We start from the raw sequence: 23,566 nt of genomic DNA on the forward strand, positions 1-23,566 counted from the left end.
ATGTTTGAGCATACAAATATAGTTTGATTTTGCTGGGTCACTTAACTCACTGCATTTTTTCCCCTCCTTTCTGCAAATACTATTTTTTGCCTGGCTATGTGAGTAGCTTCTAGCAGTCTTCATTGATTTCCCAAATGCTGTATCTGGATGTTGTTTTGGATATTGGGCAGGATGAAGCAGCTTATGCAAGCAACAGTTGAAGTCATCAAGGGAAGGAGAGATTTAGATTCACATTTATGAGAGAGAAGTGATGAGATATTACCAATATTAATACATTCATGCCGGGCTTAAGCACATCAATTCCAGAGCCCCATGGCAGAGATGCTGCTGCAGAATAGTAAACACCATTCCTCTGCATGAACATCTGTTCATTACATTCAAATTGCTGCATTACCAGCTGTGGAAATGAACTGCATTGAGTCATAATATCACTTAAGCTGTGGGAAAGCACAGAGATCATATATATTTCACGATTCAATATAATTGTGAGTATTAAAATGTATACATATACTACACATATACCTGTAAATTCACAGTTTATAGATTGATTTGAACTGGGTGGCAGGGACATGTTGGACAGATATAAATATACTGACTGAGTCCCAAACGTCAAGAATTGGTGATTCCCTGGTGGCTGTTGCACTCTTAAATTATTGCCTGTTTTGCATCAAGTCACAAGACAAACAACAAAGGCTATCTAACTTCTTCATGAATTTGACATTTCTTTTCTGTGATTCCTCAATCAGTCAGTTAATGTCTAAATCAAGTTTAGAGATGCGAATAAACAGAGCACAGATGAAGTGGATAGACAAATGTACTTTTCACATGATTTAAGTTAGAATAGTCCAACTAATTCTTTTTATAAGATAATTGTAATGCCCATGACTTTTCTAAATAGCTTGAAGGCATGATTAAGGATTCAAGACCAGAAAATATTAATTCAAGGTTGCTAATTAAGTAATTAATCATGTATGAGGGGGAACAAAAAAAGTAACTTTTGAGACTAATTATCAGAAATTTTGTCATTGAAACTTGGAATAAAACACATAATTATTAAATAGCAGTAAAGAAAAATGAAAGTGTATACATAGTGGGATAGGGATATATTATGTGGAAATATTTAAATACTTAAGAAGGCTGCTCATGGGTAAAATGTGTTAAGAATAAATGTTTTTAAGTAGGAGTGATGTCTACTTCATAAAGGGGTCACAGCCACAGTACGAAAATGACCGTCTGTGGGTGAATCATGGCCTGGGTAATTAAGCTGCACTTAAAACAAGTGATGCCATTGTTTTTATAACTGCGTTACATCACTGCAGGCGAGGGTCACTTCACAGAGGCCGCCTTGTGGAATATCGCATCGATTTAAAGTTGTTTAATTTTAATTAAGTAGAACAGCTTCATATTGGAGAGCTCAGAGGACATTGGTGACAAAAGTTTGAAGCAAGTTTCGTCCATTGAGAAGCAATTATCTTAAAAAACATTGAAGTTGCCGCACACATCCACCTGTCAGCCAGTATCTGCCCAGGGTCTCCTCTTTGTTGGACCTGCCTAGAAAACCACCAGAGAAAGGCAACCTGGATTAATCCTAAATCTCCTTTCTATGCAAATATGCATCAACTCTCCTTTCACCTCCTTTTTGATGTCCAGACTCCTCACACCTTCTGTGTGGCTGAGCCCAAACATCCTGTGAAGTGTTTTTTTTTCTTCTTCCGTAAATAAATAAAGTGTGGATGGAATATATGAAACAGATACACTAAACAACTAAAGTATTTCATAGTTTAGTTTGCATTTTGTTTAGCAGTGAGCAGGAGCAGTTATTTTTTTCTGCAAACAAATACTTGTTTATCTGTTGACAGTTATCTCTATTTTAATTTGAAAGTGGTAGAAGAAAAATGCTTTATAAAATAGTGAAAAAATATGTATTCCAGCAGCATCCAATTATGTGAGGCAGTGTACCTGCTTTTTTTTTTGGTCTAATTTGACATCACAACATTAGCTGTAATCAGTATGGCTGCATTTTAAGAAATAATTCAAAAACACACAGGACAATACATGTCTGAATGAACGCTACGGATTGTGCTCCAACTGCATGTTCCATTGTAAAACAAATGCACAGATGTTTTTGATTTTGGCAACTGGAGAGGTTACTGCCTTGATTATAACATCTTTTTCCGCTTCTTTCCAAACAAAGTGAAACTTTCTATTGTTCCAGCAGGTCCTAAAATTTGCATTCAATGAGATGTATTCACCCAGTGGGACACACACTCTTATAAACAATGACAAACTCGTTCATGAATAATACATTTGGTGGGACTTCTGTGAAAATGGCAACATTGTAAAGGAACCACCCCCTCAGAGTTGTTTTGCTGTTTTTTTTGGACTCGCTGGAAACAAACGCAAGAAAATCCTTGAAGACGCGAGTCCTTAATTAGACAAAGATGTAATCACAGAAAGCAAGAGATTACGGTAAACATTCTAATTGTCTCTTGTGTACATTTTGCTTTGCTATATCTTCATTTTTTCCACAGGAATATAAAGAGAGCAGTTCAGTGTCTTTTTATAATCATCCCCTGATTTTATTCGTCTACTGGCTATTTATTTTAAGCAGCTTCAGACCCACAACGTCACACCATAAGGACTGCCACCATCTGTAGTTATTTATTTATTGTTATTATTTTGCAACAGAGCAACACTGGGAGAGAGAGCGAGAGAGAGACTATACATTAAAATTAACATTAATGAAGTGTGTTATAACCCTACTTTTGGTGACAAGGGGGGCCAGGTCTCTGAAGACACTCAATATCAAGTGACAGAGGGAGGTGTCTAATCACACACACGGAACTTTCTTGACATTTCCTAATTGCTACTTTAACCTCTTGTGTCGCAGCCATTTAGTAACCACAAAGGTATCAAATACAAAAAAAGGAGTAGAAGAAAAAAGCACAACCTCTGCACTGCATCAACATCACTTCTCCTCCTTAGCCTCTGACACAGTGTTCTTATGGCTTTACCAATAAACCACTAAAACCCCTGCCAAGGCTGAGAGGTACACATGCCAAGCCCCATGTTGCTCTCGCGACCCCTCTCACTCTTAATTGCCCCCTCAGGTCAATTGAAGACCTTTAACCACAGGTATCATTGGTTGTGGAGAGTCAATCGGAAAATATAAACTTGCTTACTAAACACGCAAAGCTATTTCTCTTTGGAATGCAGTGAAGAATAGTTAGTCATAGCAATAATGCAAGAGTTCAAACATAATCCTTTATATCAAACAAAAAAGTAGAGTAACATTAAAGGAGAGTGTCTAATACTTTCTCAACAATTAAATAAGTACATAATTGTAACAACCTCACAAAGGCATTTGTGCCGAGGCGCGGTTTATGTGATCGCTGCATCATAATATCTGCGTTTGTTCCTTTGCTCCTGAATCACAATGTTGAATAATGGCCAGTCTAGTCTTTTTGCAGCTCAAAAGTATTCCATATTCATCTGTGTTTGTGGTTAGTCCTGGACAGTTCAATGGACCATGATATTTCCTTAAACTAAATGTCACGAAGGTATTCAAGCATGAAATGTCAGACTAATTCAGGTCACACGCACAAAATGTGAACTTGCATTGATCTTGGTCAAACCACGCAGAGCAAAAAGGTGGCCCATGAAGAGTGACATCAAAAACAAATTTGCAGACATGGATCGTGTTGGTTTTGAAAGAAAAAATATCCAAAATCTCTTTTAATTAAATGTTGCTGCTTGGTGCTTCTTAGAGCAAAAATGATAACTTTTCAATCACTTCCCTATTGCCATTTTCAACACATCACTAATGTGCTAAAACATTCTCAAGATCGCAAGCTCCTGTTTGTATTTAATTTTTTTCGAGAAGAGGACAGTTTAATAATTGTTTAAATACCAGCTAGCTCAGATTAATTACTTTGCTGCTGAGTAACACATTTGGCTCATGTGTTTTTAAAATATTATGAACTCCATTAATCCCTGTGTAAATGTAAAATGTTCTGCAATAATAATTTTAAAAAGATCCAACAATAACAAAATATGAACAAAGACGTACATAAAGACTCAAAATAAAATTCACCGTATTTAGTCAAGGGGGGGGTAATTTATTATGATATGGATTAAATGCATTTCATTTGCTAAATGTTAGATTGTATGTTGGGAAGTATTTGGGAAACTGAAAACAAGATGTATTATGGGTGCCAGACTAAAGTTATCCTTAAAACAGACAGTCTGAGTGAAATGTAGTGTGTGTGTGTGTGTCTCTCCATGGTGTTGCCACTGCTCTGCTGGCACAAAGGGTAACGTGATGACTTAATGATTATGTATACATTTCCACTGAATATTCATCAGCTTCATCCAAAGCACAACTGTGAATTTATGTAGTATCAAATATTAATACCTATGCAATGGGTGTTGCAGTTTGAAGAGGGAGGCGGGATGATGAGAACAGATGTGTGTGTGTGTGTGTGTGTGTGTTTGATTAATTGGACAAACTTTGGTGTATCAGTCGAGTGGCATGTAAGACAAGTGTTGTGTGATCACTTAATTTGTCCATGAGGTCTCATTAAAGTCATGAATATTTATGTGATTTGAACAAATGATGCAACTTTGCTTCTTGTTATCTTGTGGAATCAACTTAATTATTTAATGATGTAAACTCTTTGCCAGAGTGCATTTTATATATGTATAAATGTTTTTTTTTTAAAAAGCCTGTTAATACTCAATTTTTTATGCTGTATTTATTCAAACCGTTTCCTTTCTGGCAATGTATGGCAAATGGGTGTTTTGGAAATCCATACCTTTTTATTTTAATCTCTTGGTTGAAAAATACATAATCCATGCAGGGATGTGAAAAAAATATATAAATCATATATTGTCTATGATAAGTAGGTAAAATACGGTACACACATTTTGCAAAGTTCCATCCATGCTCTCGGTACATGTTCCACCCTGTATAATTAGGTGAGTGCTGATATTTCTTCACGATGAGATTAATGTCCCAAAGCAACAGCCCTTCTGCTCTGATGGTCATTGATCATTTATATTTATGTTGTAAAATTGCTGAATCAGACAAGGGCTTATTTTACTGCTACAATTGACAGAAAAAATATCGATGCAGAGGAATGGAGGCAGATTGAAGCAAGCAAAATGATGAAGAGAAGATGTAGCATGTTTTCATTAGGGAGCATCTGACAGCATCAGATGAGTGATCACCATCTTGCCAACATCTGTAATTCTACTTGAGAGTTACAGCACAGGAGATATGTTCTATACAACCATAATAAACTATTGGAATAAATCAGCCTCAGTCGGCACACGACTAGGAAAAAATATATAAAAATTCAGCTTTTAGTAAACTTCGAATATTTTTAAGGATTTGTGCATTGTTTAAACACTGGATCTTTTATGGCAGCAATGGGCTTTTTTGGATTGTAAAAGAACAATCATGTATAATGCATGGTGCATTTATTTCACTAATGATTCCACTGTTTCTTCCACCTTGCGTTTTGCTGAAGGCACTCGAGAAAGAGCTTATACCAACAAAAAGTTCAGTCTTCCTGTGTTTGTAGTCGACGGCTATGCGCCGCTATCAAAGTGGCCAATACTTTCGGCTGGTTCTATTGCCCTGTGGCTATGAAGGCTATCAGATCACAGTGGTACTTCCTTTCACAGTTCAGTATATTGAGTATAAGGACAGGGTTTATATCCTCACCAACATCTAAAAAATTGTGGAAAATAATTTGAGTGGTGGAGAATCAACTGAAAGAAGCGTTTTGCATTCTGGATCTGGAACTGTTAACTAGTCAGAACTTTTGACCTGACAAAGTTCTTTAATGGGAAGAGCAGGAAGGTTCAGGGCAACTGCAGAAAAATACAGATCAGCAAACACCAACTAGACAAACCATTGTCTACTGTTGAAGTGGCCATCAGCAGGGATGCAGAGAGGAACATCATAAAGGACTCTAACATCTACGGTTTATATCACTGGCAGGAATACATTTATTTCAAATGTATTTGTCTTGCACCTGCATTGCTGCTAGATATATGCACACCATTTCCCTCTTCAGAGGCATTTAGTGCCATTGAAAGGAGGAAAGATGGAACATCCTGCGGAAAGCAGAGGCAATGCTGAAGGCAATGATAGGAGAGAGAGCCAAACAGAGAGCTGCTTTAGTTGTAAGTCCATACAAATTCACCAATGTAATCCCGGAGGGAAAAAGATTGGAGACAATGTCATGATCCAAGTAAGTGGAAGAGTATCTGAACAACACACTTGGAGACATGGGGGACTACATCCTTACCCCAACCAGAAATACTGTGCATGGGATTTATCGGAGAAGAGGGTGTCTGAAGCACCGAAGGCAAAATCTGCTGTAGCCCCAGGCTGAAATGGCATATTTGACAAGGTGTAGATCCAAACTGCAAAAGGAATCAAGGCATTATAACAAGACTGAAATGGGTAAAAAGTGGTCAGCTTTGGAGGCTCTTGCACAAGCAAAAGATAAACTCTGGTACATAAATGTAGTTTGAGTCATATGTCATGCTTGTATGACTTGGGAGCTCACAACATCGACCAATGAAGTGGGGCCAGCCCTTCTGACAGAAGCCGGCATCCTGCATCTGAGAAATCAGCGAAAGAGAAGAGGCTCTGTGACAGTCCAAGGCTGTGGACCTGGATCTGCAAGAACACGATGATAGTACGAAAGCCGCACCCTCCCATGGACGGACATTTGCAGCTCCACTAATTCCTAAATCTTCACACAGCATCACTTTCAGACAACCACAACTGCACCTTGTGTGGAAAGAATGCCAGACAAAACCATGTAAGGACTTTTTATTAACCCTTTCTGTGCAGAGTTTGCTTGTTCTCCCCGTAAATATGTGGGTTCACTCCAGGTTTGCAGCATTATTATTATTATTACAGGAACAATCCATTATTATGAAATACTGGATGCATACTACAGATAAGAAAACTGTGACCCTTATTCTGTTGTAAATTCAAAATATAAAAATAATGAAATGTATATTTATATTTAACTCTGTTTAATAAAGTCAACTGGACTTTAACACGAATATGATTTGCCTCTCATCCAACTGTTTTCTTCATTTGTACAGTATAACTGTGCTTTTCCAATACATTATTGTGTGTACTGTATTTTAATGCCAGTATCTGTTCAGTACAAAGTTCAAGTTCAAACAAAAAGATGCAATATTAAATAAATAAATTATAAGATTTTAATTTATTTATGATAAAACTGTATGCAACTTCCTCATCTGTAAGTGTGAGAGCGTGCCCTATTTTTGTTGGTGAAAGGCCATATCAAATGAAACAATGCAACAAAATGAATGTTTTCATCTTTACTGACCTTATTGAAGAATAGAAAATCATTACTGAAGACAAAGCAATTCATATTTATGTCAGAAAACAGTGTCCAACGGCTGGGAATGTGCTTATTAAACCTGGGCGGTAAATCGAGCATAGACACGTCGTAGGCCTTATTAGATCCTGGTTTTAATAAAGCTGTCAATCCTTCAGATTACACCAGTGACCCTTTTTTAATGTAAACCTTTTTAATGTTCTCCTGGGACCCGTTGAGTTTATAGAGTTGGTGCCATATAATCACACTTAATCAAACACCTATAAAAGTATGATGTTTATGAACCCAGCATATCACGCAACACGGTTTGACAGCACAACACATTACTGCACCTGTTCGTAATGAAATATACAGTATACTATTGTTTTTCAAGCCCTCTTCATGTCAAAATAGAATAGATTTTAATACAATGTGCTGCTACACGTAAGTCACAGTTAATCATGGAAATTAAAATCTGCTGGCAAGCACTGGACGAAAGGCACACATGTGCTACAAAAGAGCTGAAATGTAGCCAAAAGTCCTTTTGAAACTTCAAAGACACTGATTTATGCTTGATCGTCTATCATCGAAAGAACTGCTGTGTGAACAATTCGGCGCTATTCAGTTTGGTAACGAAATAAAAGTATATTCTCGTCTCTGCGTTATGAAAGCAAGATCTCTTCGCAAATGCCTGCATGGGCGACAGTCACACACACGAATAAGTGTCGTCATTAAATAAATACAGACAGAAAACCAGTGACAGAACAAAACACTTAAAAACAAGAAGGTAGCCTATTCATCTTCCCCTTGAAGGGAGTTGTGTTCGTGGGTTGCCCATCTTAGAGTTCTGCAGCTGCTGCAGCTACAGTATATGTAACAAGTGGTCTGGATTTACTCCATTTGCCCAATGCACACAGAGCAGAGTTACTGCTGCATTACAGCTATCATGCTTGTATCATATAGCTTGTATTTTTTTTCTCCCAAATTATTGGCCATTTCTTCAAAGTTGCCAACTGCATCTTATCACTTCTCAACTTGATATTGCGAATGTGTTATCTTAGCAAACATTTGCTCATTTGCACATAAAGCACGAACAGAGTTAAACATTAGCATGCAGTTCAAGCTGTGTCTTCAGCCACCTGATGAATACAAATCAAATATTCACTCTACTTTGTGCTCCTCTGCACATACTCCTGAGGGGAATATGTGGTTCTGGCACTGCTAACTGCCTCATCGTCAGATCGGTCCTATATCTCTGTCATTTTGTGCAGAGCAGATTGCATGCAGTGTTTTTGCTTCTTGTTTTTCTTTTTTCTTTTTTTTACAACAGTGGGATTTTATTTATTTATTTTTACTTTTGATCTATTGAAACTATCAATGTCGGCAAACAAGTCTGTGAAAAGAGAAAGTACAGCAGAACAGTAAAGCTGTGTGCTATACCACCAAGTCGAGATGAGCTGATGGGGGCTTAAAAATCTCAAGAGATTTGAGGGGAACAGCAGAGTCAGGTGATGGCTAGCTGCGTTTTCTTTACTTCCCTTCGATCTCATATGCTGTTGCCAGTGTTGCTCTGTTGCATGAAAAAGGAGAGAACAAGGAAACTGATAACAATGAGGTGTTAAAATAGGTCAAATGTGCAAGGCTGCTATCAATAATGTACAAGACCTGCCTTCATCATTTCTAACGTGTTTCTGGATTAGGATCGCCCCGTACACTATTGTACTTTAGATGACACGTGTAAAGAGGGGAATGAGGACTAACAGCACCAATTGTACTCACAGTATCATTAGCAGTGCTGGCAGAGCTAACATGGAAAATCAGGAAATCACGTTGCAGGTTTTGTGTTGATTTTGCCCAAGTACTACAACATCTTAATCTGGTGGTGTCTGAGCAACATAGATTAACATAGCGGTCACGGAAGTGGAAATTTAGTGACTTGTGGAGAAGGAATAGAAGCATCTGACAAACTCATGCTCATTTTTTTAGTACAGCTAGTTGAGTGGCGTCAATCGCAATATTTTGCATTTGAAAAATTGGGCTTCATAGGATACATACAGAACTGTTAGTGACAAAATCAATTAGAAGGAAAGATACACTGTAGCTGAAGCTGCTGTGTGCAGCATGGGTGATTAATAGATGAATAATTGTTTGATGTTGTATTTTGTTCTCACTCACGATTGTAACCAGTGACTCTAAGCGTTCCTTCACAGCATAGTTTTCCAACAGGTGTATTCTAACATATTTGACATTTTGGAAGACACAGACTAATTGGAAAATTGAAAAATGATCTTTGCTGATGGTTAGGAAACAGATCTGACCTTATTAATTTTGTGATTCATGAGAACAACAAGGTGACTATCAGGAAATAGAAAAAGAGGCCCTTCAGGCATTTCTCTCACAATCACTTAATTAGTTACTCAATTATTTGCCTCTGATATGTCTTCAGCCAGACCAAATTATGAAAGTAGCAATGCTGTTTGTGAAGAAGCATATTTATCACAAGACATTCTTCCTGATCCAAAAGGGTTTGCAGGTTGTTGTTTTTTTTTTTAAGCCTTGCTTTGACATGGTTTTATATTCTATTAAGACAATAAAGGAGAAAATAGTATGACATGTATAATTCAAGTTCAAATTACGGTCATAGAACTGCCATTCAGCAGATGGATGTGCAGGAGGCACAACAAATGTTGAACAGTTAACTGGTCATAAGTGGTTTGCATTTAATTTTGAACACAAGAAAAACTGAAATCTGTGTGCAACTGATTAACTCTATGTGATTACTCATTACAATGGATTGAAAAAAATATCCATGCATTCATGATAGCCCAGGCATTGGGCAATACAACATTCCATTTCAACGTTCCAACATTTCTGGCCAAGCCTTGTGTGTGATGGGCCCACTTGGAGGCAGCCCCACATCATTTTGGCCTAAGCCCAAGTAGACCCAAAGGACGCAAGTCTGGCCACCAGATGCTCGTATGGAAACTCCTCGGTCACTCTCACTTTCGAAAATATGCGAGTTGGAAAACTAAACTAAGCAATTCGGAATACAATTTAGCAATATATTAACAGAATTTAAAACAAGAAACATGGGCAGTTACCCTGAAATGTGTCTATTGCACTGTTGCTTTGCAAACCTATCTGCTTTGATGTATTTTAAGCTTTAACAAGATTTTCAGTTCTTATTTTGCCATTAATTTTAAGTTTTAGAAAATCTACTTCGGGCAGGGGGGGTTGCATTTTTTCTGCAAATGTGGATATGCAATGCATCAATCTTTTTACCAAAGAGCAACAAGATGAAGCGATTGCTTTGTAGATGCAGAAGTACAGAGGTGTGTACAGTGCAGTAACAATAATATATTGTTAAATCACTGTGTAAGTTTCTTATTCTTATGGCACAAATCTCAGCAAGACCCATTACCTATTCTCTGTTACTAACTGGCATGTCAAGATCCAACAATATGATCCACCCTCCCTGTTTATTGCGACTCATTCCTAAAATAAAATATTGCTGAGTTAGTTGAAAAGGATTTCTGGACCCGTCTCTCACACCCTGTTAGGAGGCATCGCAGCTGCCTTTGAAGACTGAAAGGGACTAGGGTCTTTTCAAAGTTCACACCAGGAGATCAAGCTCTACAAAGCCCCTTCTGCTCCTCTGAGAATGTGTGGGTTTGGTGGGAGAGATTAAACCGTGTGATATGAGGCAGCATAGGATGATGTCTGTGTTCAAACTGCTGCAACTTGAAGTCCTTTACTTAAAGCATACATTCCTTCACATGAGGAGAACTGAATACGGAGCATGTGGATGGTGTGAAACCAATTACGAGGGGAATGAGCTGTTTGGCGGAGGTCTGTGCTTTCTAGTTATTTTAGATCTTTAAGTCATCCGCTCCCAATTCAGAATTTTGCATCCCTCATAATACTGATTTGTTTGCAGCATCTGAAGCATAGTGGCAGCTGTTGGTATGTGATGCAAAATGCACAGACCTTGCAGCACATTAATTTTGTACATGCATTATTAATTTTATGTTAATAGAAATTCATAAAGAAACCACTCCTCCCTTTTCAGGCTGTGTCACTTGTTTGAAAATCTACTTCGGGCATGTCTCTTTCTGAAACTATGTGGATAACTATAGTATTTACCAATGAATAAAGTTCAAACTGAATGAATAACTGAGAAGAATAGTTTATCTTTTATACTGTCCTCCTTTCTCAAAAGAGGGGTGTACGAGTAACAAAAAAAAAAGCTCTGCAGAAAATGTTACTGTGTGAAAAATGAAACCCATTTTGCAGTCATCATTTTCTTCATGATGTCCACCATACTTCTGCCGTTCTACTTTTTTTCTGAACACAGCATTTCAGGAGTCCAGCCATTTGTTTTCTTTAGATGCCCATGCTGGTGTAGCTAAAGGTTATTCTCCTCCACACTTTTTTAGTCCTAAGATCGATGATACAGTGCTGACATCAAGTCAAAATGACGGCCTTGTGCTTTATCAAATAATCCCTAGAATCCATGACAGCTTTTTTTGTTTGCAGGATGGATATCGTTCAAATATCTGGTGTTAGTCCCTGTCATGGCAAATCAGCTAAAGATGCTCAAGATTATATGGGTTGCTCTTGTTTGCACTTGGGAATTTGAATTTCAGGGCAAAAAAGATTACACTTTCAGGAAAATAAATTGATATATACACTGATATTGCACCAAAACCCAACTAGAAAAGTCATTTACCACATTAGCAATGTGTATTTCTGAGTAGTTTAAAGTTATGATTGAAAAAAAACTGCTTTTCTTTCAGAAATAATGGCATTTCTAAGTGACCCCAAATTTTGGAATGATAGTGTATAAGTGAAATAAAAGATTCTTGAGCTAGCTAAACTATGGTATGATCCATTGAATTTGACTTCAGGCAAAACTTTGTGGGGTTTTATGCTCAGTGCATTAGAAAATAAAATGTTCGTTGGGCAATTAGGATGTTTAGTGGCATTAATCTGCATCAATCTTGGCAGGCAAATGGCTTCACTCTGTGGGGGTGTGTTGGTGCTGGAATACTTGGAGAGATTATTTAATATTTCCATTTGACTGCTAGTCTGCAACAATGCCACTTTAATTGATTGAATCTATTCTGAAGTGCTAACTCAATTGAAAACGATGTGTGCGCAGTGCAGCTGAATAGATCTTGAAACCAGATACAAGGCTTGTGGCATCCCCTTGTTTCCTGTGGGAGTATTTAGTCTGTCAAATGGCGTCTGCCGATTATTTTCCCGTTTCGGTCTCATTGGCTAAGAGGCTGAGGAGACCTTTGTGGGTGTTGTCAGTCAGGCCCTTACAACTCAGACTCATTCTCATTTGAGAAGATGAAAAAAAATGTTTTTTTGTTGGTCCTTACCTGCAGATGTATTTCATTCACACTGGATTTTATTTCAGGAGGTTGTGATGGGTGGATGTGGTTAGTGCTGACAGAAGTAGCTGTTGAATGCTAATTGTTTTGAAGGGCATATGATTAATTTGTTGTTATGGTAACAAGAGAGTGCAAAAAGGAGCGTGGAAGAGACTTTGTGAATGAAAGATGTATAGATGGATCGACAGTCTGTAAGACTTCCACAGATATAATTCCTATTCAGTTCACTCTCTACATGGGATACTCTATTCCTGTCCTTTGAGGTACAGAGAGAGTGAGAGCGAGAGAGATCTGTGCTTGCTTAATAATTTGGAAAATAATAAAAACATATTAAGCAGAGGAAGGATTTTAAAAAGACTAGAGATTGCTGTAATATCCTCTTGAATTTATTTGAATCATGGAGAGATTGTTGACTAAACATCTTACAGGCATAACACAAAATGATACATTTCACTCGTGTTAATAAATGTTATTCTCATGGATCATCCGTCTTTCTATAGATTAGTGCTGAAATGACACATTTATCTGGTCAGATGTTTGCATTTTGCAGACTGATAATGAAGGTCTAATATCATTCTGATTGAAGACAGGATATTGCAGATGGTGTAGCACTAGTTACATCTAACAATCATTCCCCTTTAAGGTCTTTTCTGAACATCCTGGCAACCAGTGAGCTGAGATGAATTGTGAATGTGCTGACATTTGCTACACACCTTCTCAAAACTGTCTTAATGTCAAAACTGGGAAAACCATATGGGCTGTTCAGGTCAGCCACAGGTACTTATGGATTGGCTTTTCTATGATGAAGTATCATGAGCATTAATCTGTAATTTCACAGCTCAAAGTATAGCCTCATGTAAGTCTTTTGCCCCCCCCTTAGAAACAACTAATGACTGATGACATAGAAGCCATTCAATCAACAGTGCAGTTTTTCAGGCCTTCCCTGCATTAAATGGTAGCTAGGTGTGCTGCTCAAATCACTAAACTTTGTGCGCTGAAGAAATATTACCCCTTCTGTTTGTTGCAAAGAGTTGTTTGTAAGAAATTTTAAAGGAAATGACCGTCTCGTTTTTGTCTTGATAGTGCAGTGTGCACATTGTGCTCCATGTATAGTGTTTGCGACTGTGTTTATTATCTCAGTGTTGGATGGATGCTGGCTGGGCCCATTCTTCGACAATCTCTCCATCGCAAAGCTTTATCTCTGCAAGGCCGAGGCGTTGCGCTTGAGCTCTCCTTGGCTGGACAGAACATCGGGGATACAATATGGGCTTCTGTTCAATATTTATCTCTTTCCAGCAGTGGCATTGTATGCACAGCTTTTAATCTTACTGAGATGGAGGTGGCGAGCTCCACAAGGATTCTGCTTATTAATAGATTATGATTCCATACATAAAATGAAAAAACATGGCTGATCATATATTCATGGATTCACTATTGCATATGCTGAATTGCTTCAATGCACACATTTCAGACACTGGCTGACATCAACAGAATTGGATTTCATATTTATGTTTTCCAACAGAAGATATACTTTCTACAGTATAATATTCAATGTATGTTACATTGTGGTCACTTTTCCTTCAGCTAAAGTATGTCCTTTAGCTAACATTTTATACTTACTTAGATTAAATCTATTTAGTTACATTTTTTCTTAATTTGTCTGGCTAAAATCACAATCTTGTAATTTAGTTTATTCTAACAATTTTGACCTCTACGAAGAAGGAGGGTTGAATTACTGGACCTCGTGTAATTTTAACATAACGACCATGTTAAGCAGGATTCCTCTGGAGAACAAGATGTGGCTAAAATCCTTGCCTTCTGTTGTCTGAACTGTGAGATCATTTTTACAAAAGACAAAACGGTATGATGCTAGAGGAAGCATACAAGGGGGAGAACATGGAAACGCAGGCCGATTTGAACCCAGGACCTTCTTACTGTGAGGAAACGGCACAATCCACAGCACCACCGTCCCACCAGTGTTTTAAATTGTTCAATACAATTTATTTTTAATTTGACATGCAGTTTTGTTATTGCTCTCTTTTTAAAGAACTTTCCAGATAACCAACTTTAATAAGATCATGTCTGTGATATTCCAATTGTATTAATGATTCAGCACATTAAAAAAACCTCGTTTGATAGCATTACACTTTGTCAAAGCTGATCCGTTGAAAACGCCAGATGCAACTCGAATGATTTCAGTCTGACCACAAACCTCAGAGCGATTCTGGCCGTAGTTATTTACCGTAATGCGGTCATTACCGTAATGGTAATGCTTGGCCAGTTCAGTCTGAGCTGCTTATGTCCATAACAATTACCATTTGTTTGATGAAAAAACCTGTAAATATACTCCCACAGCCTTTTTATGTATGTTTGAATGGTTGTGTGCATCACTCTTCCCAAGTCTTCCAGGAAGTTCTGCGAGCACACTGTCTGAATGTGTAATTTCACCAAAACTACTGCAGTAAAGAACAGGGCTCTTCATTCTTTCAAACTAAAACAGCTGTTAGTTCAATATCAGAGGTAACGAGGTGCATATAAGCTATTTGGACTAGATTAACCATTGACAAAAAGCTACATAAGCATGTTAGATACATTTAATCGCATGGGCTTGTAAGGTTTAGTTAAATATGCACGGGGTCTTTTTGAGTTTTTGGAGATTTAATCGGAATGGGAGAAGCACAACCCAGGCTTGTGGTTCTCTGGGGAAGACAGAAGGTCCTCAGTTACTCTATCTATCTGGGGTTATTCTCCTTTGTGTATGTTTTTTTTTTCTTTTCCTATCCTGAAGTAGAATTGTGAAGCTTTTAATAAGTATTTGATGATAACACATACTAACAGGGTCTGCTGAAAGAAAGCAGTCCATGCAATATTTGTGATTCACGGTCTTAAAATGCCCAATTGAAAATAATTTCCATGTACCGGTAATGAAATTCAGAATTAAACAATTAACATTTTAATAATTGTTCTCTCATTCATTTTGTTTTGTTTTCAATAAATTTAGTCATATCTATTGAGAGAGCTTGGAGCGCTTGAGTCACGTGCAGTTAACAGAGTAGTTTTCATGATGTACAATTATTTTGTTGTCTATCCTTTGCAAAATAGCCAACATGACATGTTCTGTGTTTTTGGAATATCAACAAGAACATCCAATAAAATGAAGTATTTAAATATATGTCATATAATACTATATAAACACAACCCAGACTGACCGTGATGTATTTTTGTATTTAGATGAAGACAGTCAGGGAAAATGTAGATATAGTTCACCATGAAATTATAAAGAGGATTAAGAGATGAATAAAGCTGCATGACTGAGAGAGGGATCCAATATTTCCAGGTAAAATGCAGGATTTTGTCCATCCATTCATTACTCTTCCAAGATGCCTCAGAAAAGTTTAACATTATTTTTCACGCTTGTCATTTTTGATCTTTAATATCTTTTTTTATTTATTGCTCTCCATCCCCAGCTATTTACCTGCCCTATCCCTGTGATGACAGTATACTGGCCTTGGCTTGTCACTTGTCATATTACGTAAATGCTCTTGCTTCAGGTGCAAGCATTTTTCTTTTGTGCCATTTCTTTTTATGTCAATTTATGTGCTACGGGGAGATTCTGATGGATTAACTTCATCATGCTTATAGGTTGATGTGTATAGCATTAATGACATCTCTGATGTGTCTAGCTCTTACTTACTAATGAGTGCTTAGTAATTATTGAAGAATGTCATTGCTTAAAGGGTGGCTTAGTGTTGCCTTACAACAATAAGGTCCACATTTTTGTGGAGACAAAGAATAATGTTTTTTTTTAAGGCATAATGGTTCACCGATGGTTGTAACAAATCCTAGTTGCGCAGCAGTGGTCGGATAATCGGTGATGGATGGCTGGATGGATGGGTTTGTTAAATATAACGAAGAAAAAACAGGAATTCTAGTAACTCAACACAGCCTCATGGGCAGTACGGGTAGTGCAGTTAGCAGGAGCTAACGTAGCATTGTCAACTAAAAAGGTTGAAAAATATACTTTGTACAAAAACATTGTTACATACAGAATGACACTTCATTGTCAGGGAGATAAAAAGTTAATTTTGTTATGCACATATCCATAACACTAATAATTTGTAAACAATAATAAATCTCCCCTCAAGGGTGTTAAACCTTCATAAGAGAAGGCTAGACCTTTCTATAGGCCAGAGGACAATGTAAGTAAGGACCATTCTCTCTCACATCAAGACAATAAATCTCCACTAAGGCACTCCTGGCCAAGATCCAGCACAGGCCTGCCTGTGTGACCGCTGCCACTGAGACTGTTAAACCGCTGGGGTGGATAGTATTATAGTACTGTATCAGGAAAGCAATATATTTTCTTAGAAGATGGAATTGGATTCTCCTTTTTTCTTTTTGCTCGGTTTGGGTTTAAGTAAGGCCAACATCCCAAGTCTTGGTGGCTGATGAAGCTGACAGGAAGGGTTTTCTGCATTCATATTTAGTAGACCATATTGTTATTATAGTTATTAGAATGCACTTACTTCAAGTACCTCAGGTCAACATTGCAGAGTGATGAAGAATGTAGAAAAGTAGTGAAGAATTGTGTGCATGCAGGCTGGAACGGGTGGAGGAAAGTATCAGGTGTGCTCTGTGATAGGAGAGTGTCAGCGAGGATGGAGGGAAAGGTCTACGAGACAGTGGTGAGGCCAGCCATGATGTACGGCTGAGAGACAGTGGCTCTGAGGAAAAGTTATTAGAATGCACTTCTGTAAAATGTCGACAGCCTAAACATGAGTGTGCATGTCAAGTCAAGTAAGGCATTTGTATTGTGAAAATAATGACAGCAAAGCCTTTGAATTTGTTTTATTATTATTAGCATTCATTAACTGACCTCAAGTCAGTCCATTTTTAGAGAGAGTAACACACACACACACACACGGTTGATTATTTTGTTAATTAATGACTCAATATTAAGTGTAGTCAGTTTAGTCATGCAGTGCACATCATGTTTCTATGAAGGGAGGCCTGAAGGGCATTTGTGAGATTCATGATTTTTACTTACAAAATCTAATCACTTTAAGCAAAATGTAGCTTTATATTATTTTCTTTCAATTTAACATCAAACTAATTAGCATCATGAAATCAGATCAATTGCAACCCAGGAGGTTGTATGCAGTTTGAAATGAACCTTCAAAGGACAATGATGTTTGGGTTTTTTTTTTTTTGGGGGGGGGGGTTCCCCATGCAGATACCTAACAATACAAGCTTTACTGATAAATGTCGGTCACGTTCCAAACATTCATTGCATCTGGAATTGTGGATTGTTTTTGTGAAACAACAAAAATGGAACAGTAGGATTTTCATGAAAGTGTGTCATTCATCTGATACTACTAATCTATCCTGAATGATTTGATATAAATAGTTATAATGGCAGCTAAATGCAGGAAACACAGACTATCATCAGAGGATAACGAGTCTCAGCTGACAGCAAGATACAGGTGAAATCAATAAGGGTGGGGCAGAGGGAAGACGGGTTTGAGACAACATATAATAGACAAGGAACAGTGATGACAGGGACGGCCTGAGAATACAAGATCTGAAGGCAGAAGATTAAATAGGATTAGGTGAAACAACAGAGCAAAGCAGGTGGAAGGACTTTCCCATAACACAATATGTAAAACAGAACCACTACAAGGAGAAATTAATTATCCAAGTATAGCATGAAAAAGCAAGAAAATGTGGAAATAAACATTCAAAACTCATTTTGCTATATACTCATATACTCAACCATAAGAAACCTAAAGACATCAAAAGTGTCAATCCAGAACAAAATGTATTATGCATGCTGTATTAAGATGTATACTTTAATTATGGTGGATGGTGAAACTAGCAGTAGTAAAGGTCATAATATTTCTCTCCAGCACTAAAGTATGAGTCAGCAGGTTAATGTTGCATGATGTATTACCCATGTCTTTTGTCTGGCATACATATAGTATAACTCAGAAGGTTCTAGAATGAGTTCTACAGTTCATTTTGCACTTACCGGTCTTCAAAATCTCCATGAGGTTTGCACTTTATTGCAGCGCTTATAGCAACTGGAAAACCTTGGGCTCATACTGTAGTAATCATCCTGCTTTAAGATCCTCTGAATTATTCAGGAGATACTCTCACGAAGAGCATAATTAACCTCTGACATTCCATCATGGCTGATTTGTTATTATGGACCATTTCAAAAACTTTTACTGGCTTTCATGAGGATCATGCTGCATAAACATAACATTTTTCGCTGTTCATATCCACAATAGTTTGTTTCGATTGAAAGCGATTCCCCTTTCTAAGAATTTGCAATTCATAATATGAGAAATGTACACACTAGAAAAACTGCACACATTGTTGCAAGCTATTGAGATAATAGTGTGAATGAGTATAATAGTGTAACTTAATTTGTAAACAGCTTGACACACGTAGGTCTTTTTCCATTGATAAAAATACAAATGCTTCTTGTTTCTTTATCAACTTACTGTGGTGAAATGTATTGTAAAAAAAAAAATAGTAATGTAAAGGCTAAATAATTACTTTAATTCTAATAGATTTTCTTTCAGGTGCTTAGTCCAAGTTGCTTGAGTGAACATTTATTGAGGTAAAGGTAAAGATGAGATTTCTTGCTTGATCTCCAAGTATCAAAGAGGGTTGCTCAATCGGTGATCGAGACAGAGGCGCTACTAATTGAAACTGAACTCTTTGTTTCAGTTTCCAAGGACAGGGCCATTTGAAATGTGCCTTATAGTTCTAATGATGCTGCTAATGCGACCGCTTTAAAGTTCAGAGGCATTCTAGTCATCCTCACGTAATCATTTTAGTAGTGTGGCAGAAATCACTCTTCTTCAATAATCCAGACATGATTACACTTTATGGGACAAAACTCTAATTATCTGGAATATTCGGAAGACATTTGAAACATTAAGGCTGCAATGTGTGACATCCTCCTTCTATATACTTTGAGGTCTTTCTTGTCTTATGCAGAAAATAAGAAGGCAAGTAAGGTAATTCTCAATTTTGATATGACTAATCCTGGATTTATACCTTTAATCTAATAAACATAGATGATATGTTTCCCAAATGAGCCATGGAGGTTAAATTAATGATGGAGATAAAGATTATGATCTTCTCATTAGTAGTCACAGGATGAGGCAGTGTGTGAAAACAATTAGATTTACTGAGTTTCATTCCAACATGCCTATTTAATTTTAGTGATGAGCTAATAAAGTGATGTATTTAGAATCAATATGTTTTGTTTAAAAGTGTCATTAATACCTGGTTCTAATGAGTTTAGGCAATGCTTTGTTGTAGCATAGAAAATAAACCAGTTTTAAGCACGCAGCACTCCTGCAATGGTTTGTGATTGTCAGCACAGTAATTCAAAAAGGCACTGGCACCCCGAAAGTATTGTTAGTGGCTTTTTGAGGAGCTCCACTGCAGTAAATCAACTGTGAACTGGTACTATCCAAATACATTTTTATACTGTTAGCAAAGTTTGGGCCCTTGTCGCAAATGTAGCTTCTATTGTTGCCCATTTTGAATTGCCAGAGGTGCCTGTGAGAAAATCTGCTGAATCCTGTTTAAGCCATGTAGAGGTTCTGACCGGTTGAGCTTTACAACTTTGCAAAAACTCCTCCACATATTGGTGGGATTCAAACATAAGTTTCATGCAATATAATTGTGGCAACAAATGCATAAAGGCTGAGCATTTAAAGAGAAGGCGATGGAAAAAGTGTTGTCAATAAACTGTGTCAAATAGGGCGCACCAGCACAAGTGGAAGAATAGTGAGGAGGAAAGCATTCATAAACCATTTTAAGATGTAGAGAGAAAACATTTCTTTAATCCCTGTCAGGCAAAGCAACTTAATGGAAACTTCTTATCGGGTGTGATGCAGAGTCCTTACCATTGCCTCTGCTTCACTTTGATGTGAGAGAGAGACTGCTTCACCACACACGTGCACACACATATACCCTTGGAAACCTTTTGTAAGCTTCACTTTGCAACAGATCTTTGCTGCAAAGATATGGTATGCTTCAAGGTCTGATTTCATCGTTGTTCCCACGCTCCGCTCCACGAACGTATATTTCAAGAGAACAATTCAGTTTCAAGTCAGATTCCCACGTACATCTTGGATCATACATGTCACTAGTGTACGTTGATGTCTTTCTTTTTGCAGAGGTCCATGTAAAGAGAGCTTGTCAAGACAACAAACCCAAAATGTGCTTTAACAGCGAAAACAGTAATATTTGACTAAAGGACAAATAATCAAAATCAGTCTTCCATTATATACTGATGAAGACATTTTGGTTCAGATCATGCCATTTCTGAAAATGCTTTATGAAATAAACATTTAAAACAATGTTTACAACAAGACCTGTGGGCATCAGAGTTAATAAAAATGTATGATTATAATCTAAAATAAATTGCTCACATCACTGTGAGTAAACAACTTCCCCCCCCCTCATTTTTTAGGGGGACACTTTGATTATGGTGCAATAATCTCGTTCCCCATTTAAGCTAACACAAAGGTCATACTTAAAAATTTAATGTATTCAGAATGACAATGTTGACGCACACCCATTCCCTTACCAGTCATGCAAGTCAAAAACCCATGATTTTGTTCTTGTGCACTGTCACGATAGAACCAATCTGATAAAATGATATTTTTACTCAAACGATTAAAGCAAACCTGGCACATGGTCATGGTCACTTCATTTTCAGCCGTGAAGAATATAAACTTCTGGTGTCACCCGATTATGTGCAGAGGTTGGAGAAATTGGAGCTTTCACTTTAGCCAAAGTAATAACTTTGCAATATAAAGCATGTATCCTAGAGGGTACTGAAATCAAAGGTTGGTAGAAACTGGTATAAGAGACAATAAAATAAATAAGAATAAAGAAATTACGGTTTGTGCAATAGTCTCAGCACCTCAGTCAGTTTTTAGCCAATGCTGGTCATTTCAAGAATGTCGAGTGAGCATTTCATAGTATGTTGCAAAATTGTCTCAATCATCTTTGATCCATCAGATCAGTAAAAGCAACCCACACTGTGTTAATATTAAAAGTTTATATGGATGCTGCTTAGACGGAAAAGACCACTTGTTGATTTGTTCTCAAGTACATTTCTTGGTGCTACCAGTATAAAGTGTGTTTGCACCGGCAAAATTACAATTGATTTTATATAAAGAAGCTTATAAAAGTACAGATTTCAGTGACATTTGATCTCTAGATGATCTGCAGGGAAAGTTGGAGGTTTTTCATGCTTTATCAATAACAGACTTCCTCTTGCTTTACCTAGAGCTTTTACTATTGTAAAACCATTCCATTGCTGTTACCTACCACCTGAGTCAATGAATAAACAACCATATTTGATTGTGTTCTGCAGTGGGGAGGATGCATATGCATGATGCATTAAGCAAGATGCATGGAGAGAGAAAGAAAGGAACAACTAGGAAAGAGATAGGCATGGCCTCTGGGCTCTCAAGCCTCTCTGGTGGAACTCATTTACAATCACAGCATGAAAGGGATAAAAAGCTGAGAGCATGAGCGCTATTGTGTGTGAGAGACGACGCAAAATGGGTTATTGATTAACTGTAAATGAGTTGCAGCAATTCAAAAAAAACTGTACTTGCTTTAAAGTGCAAGCTGAGATTGTCTTACTTGGGTAACAAACAGTTATTATGAAAGCGCATAAAAACTGAGCTGACATTTGTCATCTGTAATTAAATCAATTTAGATATTAATCGTATGGACTTATTGATTTTCTGCATTTCAAGCTCCCTATGGAAATTATTTATATTTCTTAGAAGAACAATGTAGAGGCTAATTTTGAGTGCGTTCTTTTGTTGATTGCTGCTATCCAAAGGGTAAGAAAAGGGATGGATAAACTCTAAAAAAAGCTAAAAATTAAAAAATAGCTAAATGTTTATTAGCATTCAACAATTGCTAAATTATCTTGCCATTTGTATTGTCAATTTTTGTGTCATTAAAAAAAATGTCTCATATACAAGACAATGGATGGATGAATAGTTATTTCACTTAGGATGGGTTAGTGGTTTTATTCCGTGTGTTCTGTCTGGAAAACTCCTGAGTATTTTTTGTCACTGGTATAAAATTCAGAACAATGTTTCCAAAAACATAATCAAGCTGATGAGGTAACAATTAAGACATATCATTTTTACTACTAAATATCAAAAGGGTTGACATATTAGCACACTCTGTTTAATCAATATTTTACAGAGCAATCAAAGTCTTTTGGGACTTAAGACTGTATTTATTTTAATCTTTTCTATGATAAAACTGACCAGCTATAAAATAAAAAAGGACGTTTAAACCCCACTGCCAAATTAATGGATCATGGAGAGCAAATTGACAATAAATTTACATTTAGCTGGCATTAATCACTCACTTTCAGTGGTCTGCTGCTGCATGCTCTCTGAATAAGTGCTGACTAAATCCATCAGTGTGAAGAAAAAAAAAGATACTACTTGAAACTTTAAAGGCTTTTAAATTCTTGAAATGATACTCATGGATATTCATCACATTGAGGTCATGAAGTCACACTCAACGCCCTTCAGAATGGCATCATAAATTATTTGTTCATGTTCTGACTGATTGGAGATGAAAGCAATAGAAATCAATTAAGATAGATGGACAGAGTGACCAGGCTGGTACTGATGCACAGTTACAGAGCAAGGTCAGTGAACAGTAACTTCGATCACAGTGAGGACGTTTCTGCGACAGATTCTTTATTTTCCTCTTAAAAGAAAT

This window comes from Brachionichthys hirsutus, unplaced genomic scaffold (assembly GCF_040956055.1).
Source record: "Brachionichthys hirsutus isolate HB-005 unplaced genomic scaffold, CSIRO-AGI_Bhir_v1 contig_248, whole genome shotgun sequence".
Taxonomy (NCBI): Eukaryota; Metazoa; Chordata; class Actinopteri; order Lophiiformes; family Brachionichthyidae; genus Brachionichthys; species Brachionichthys hirsutus.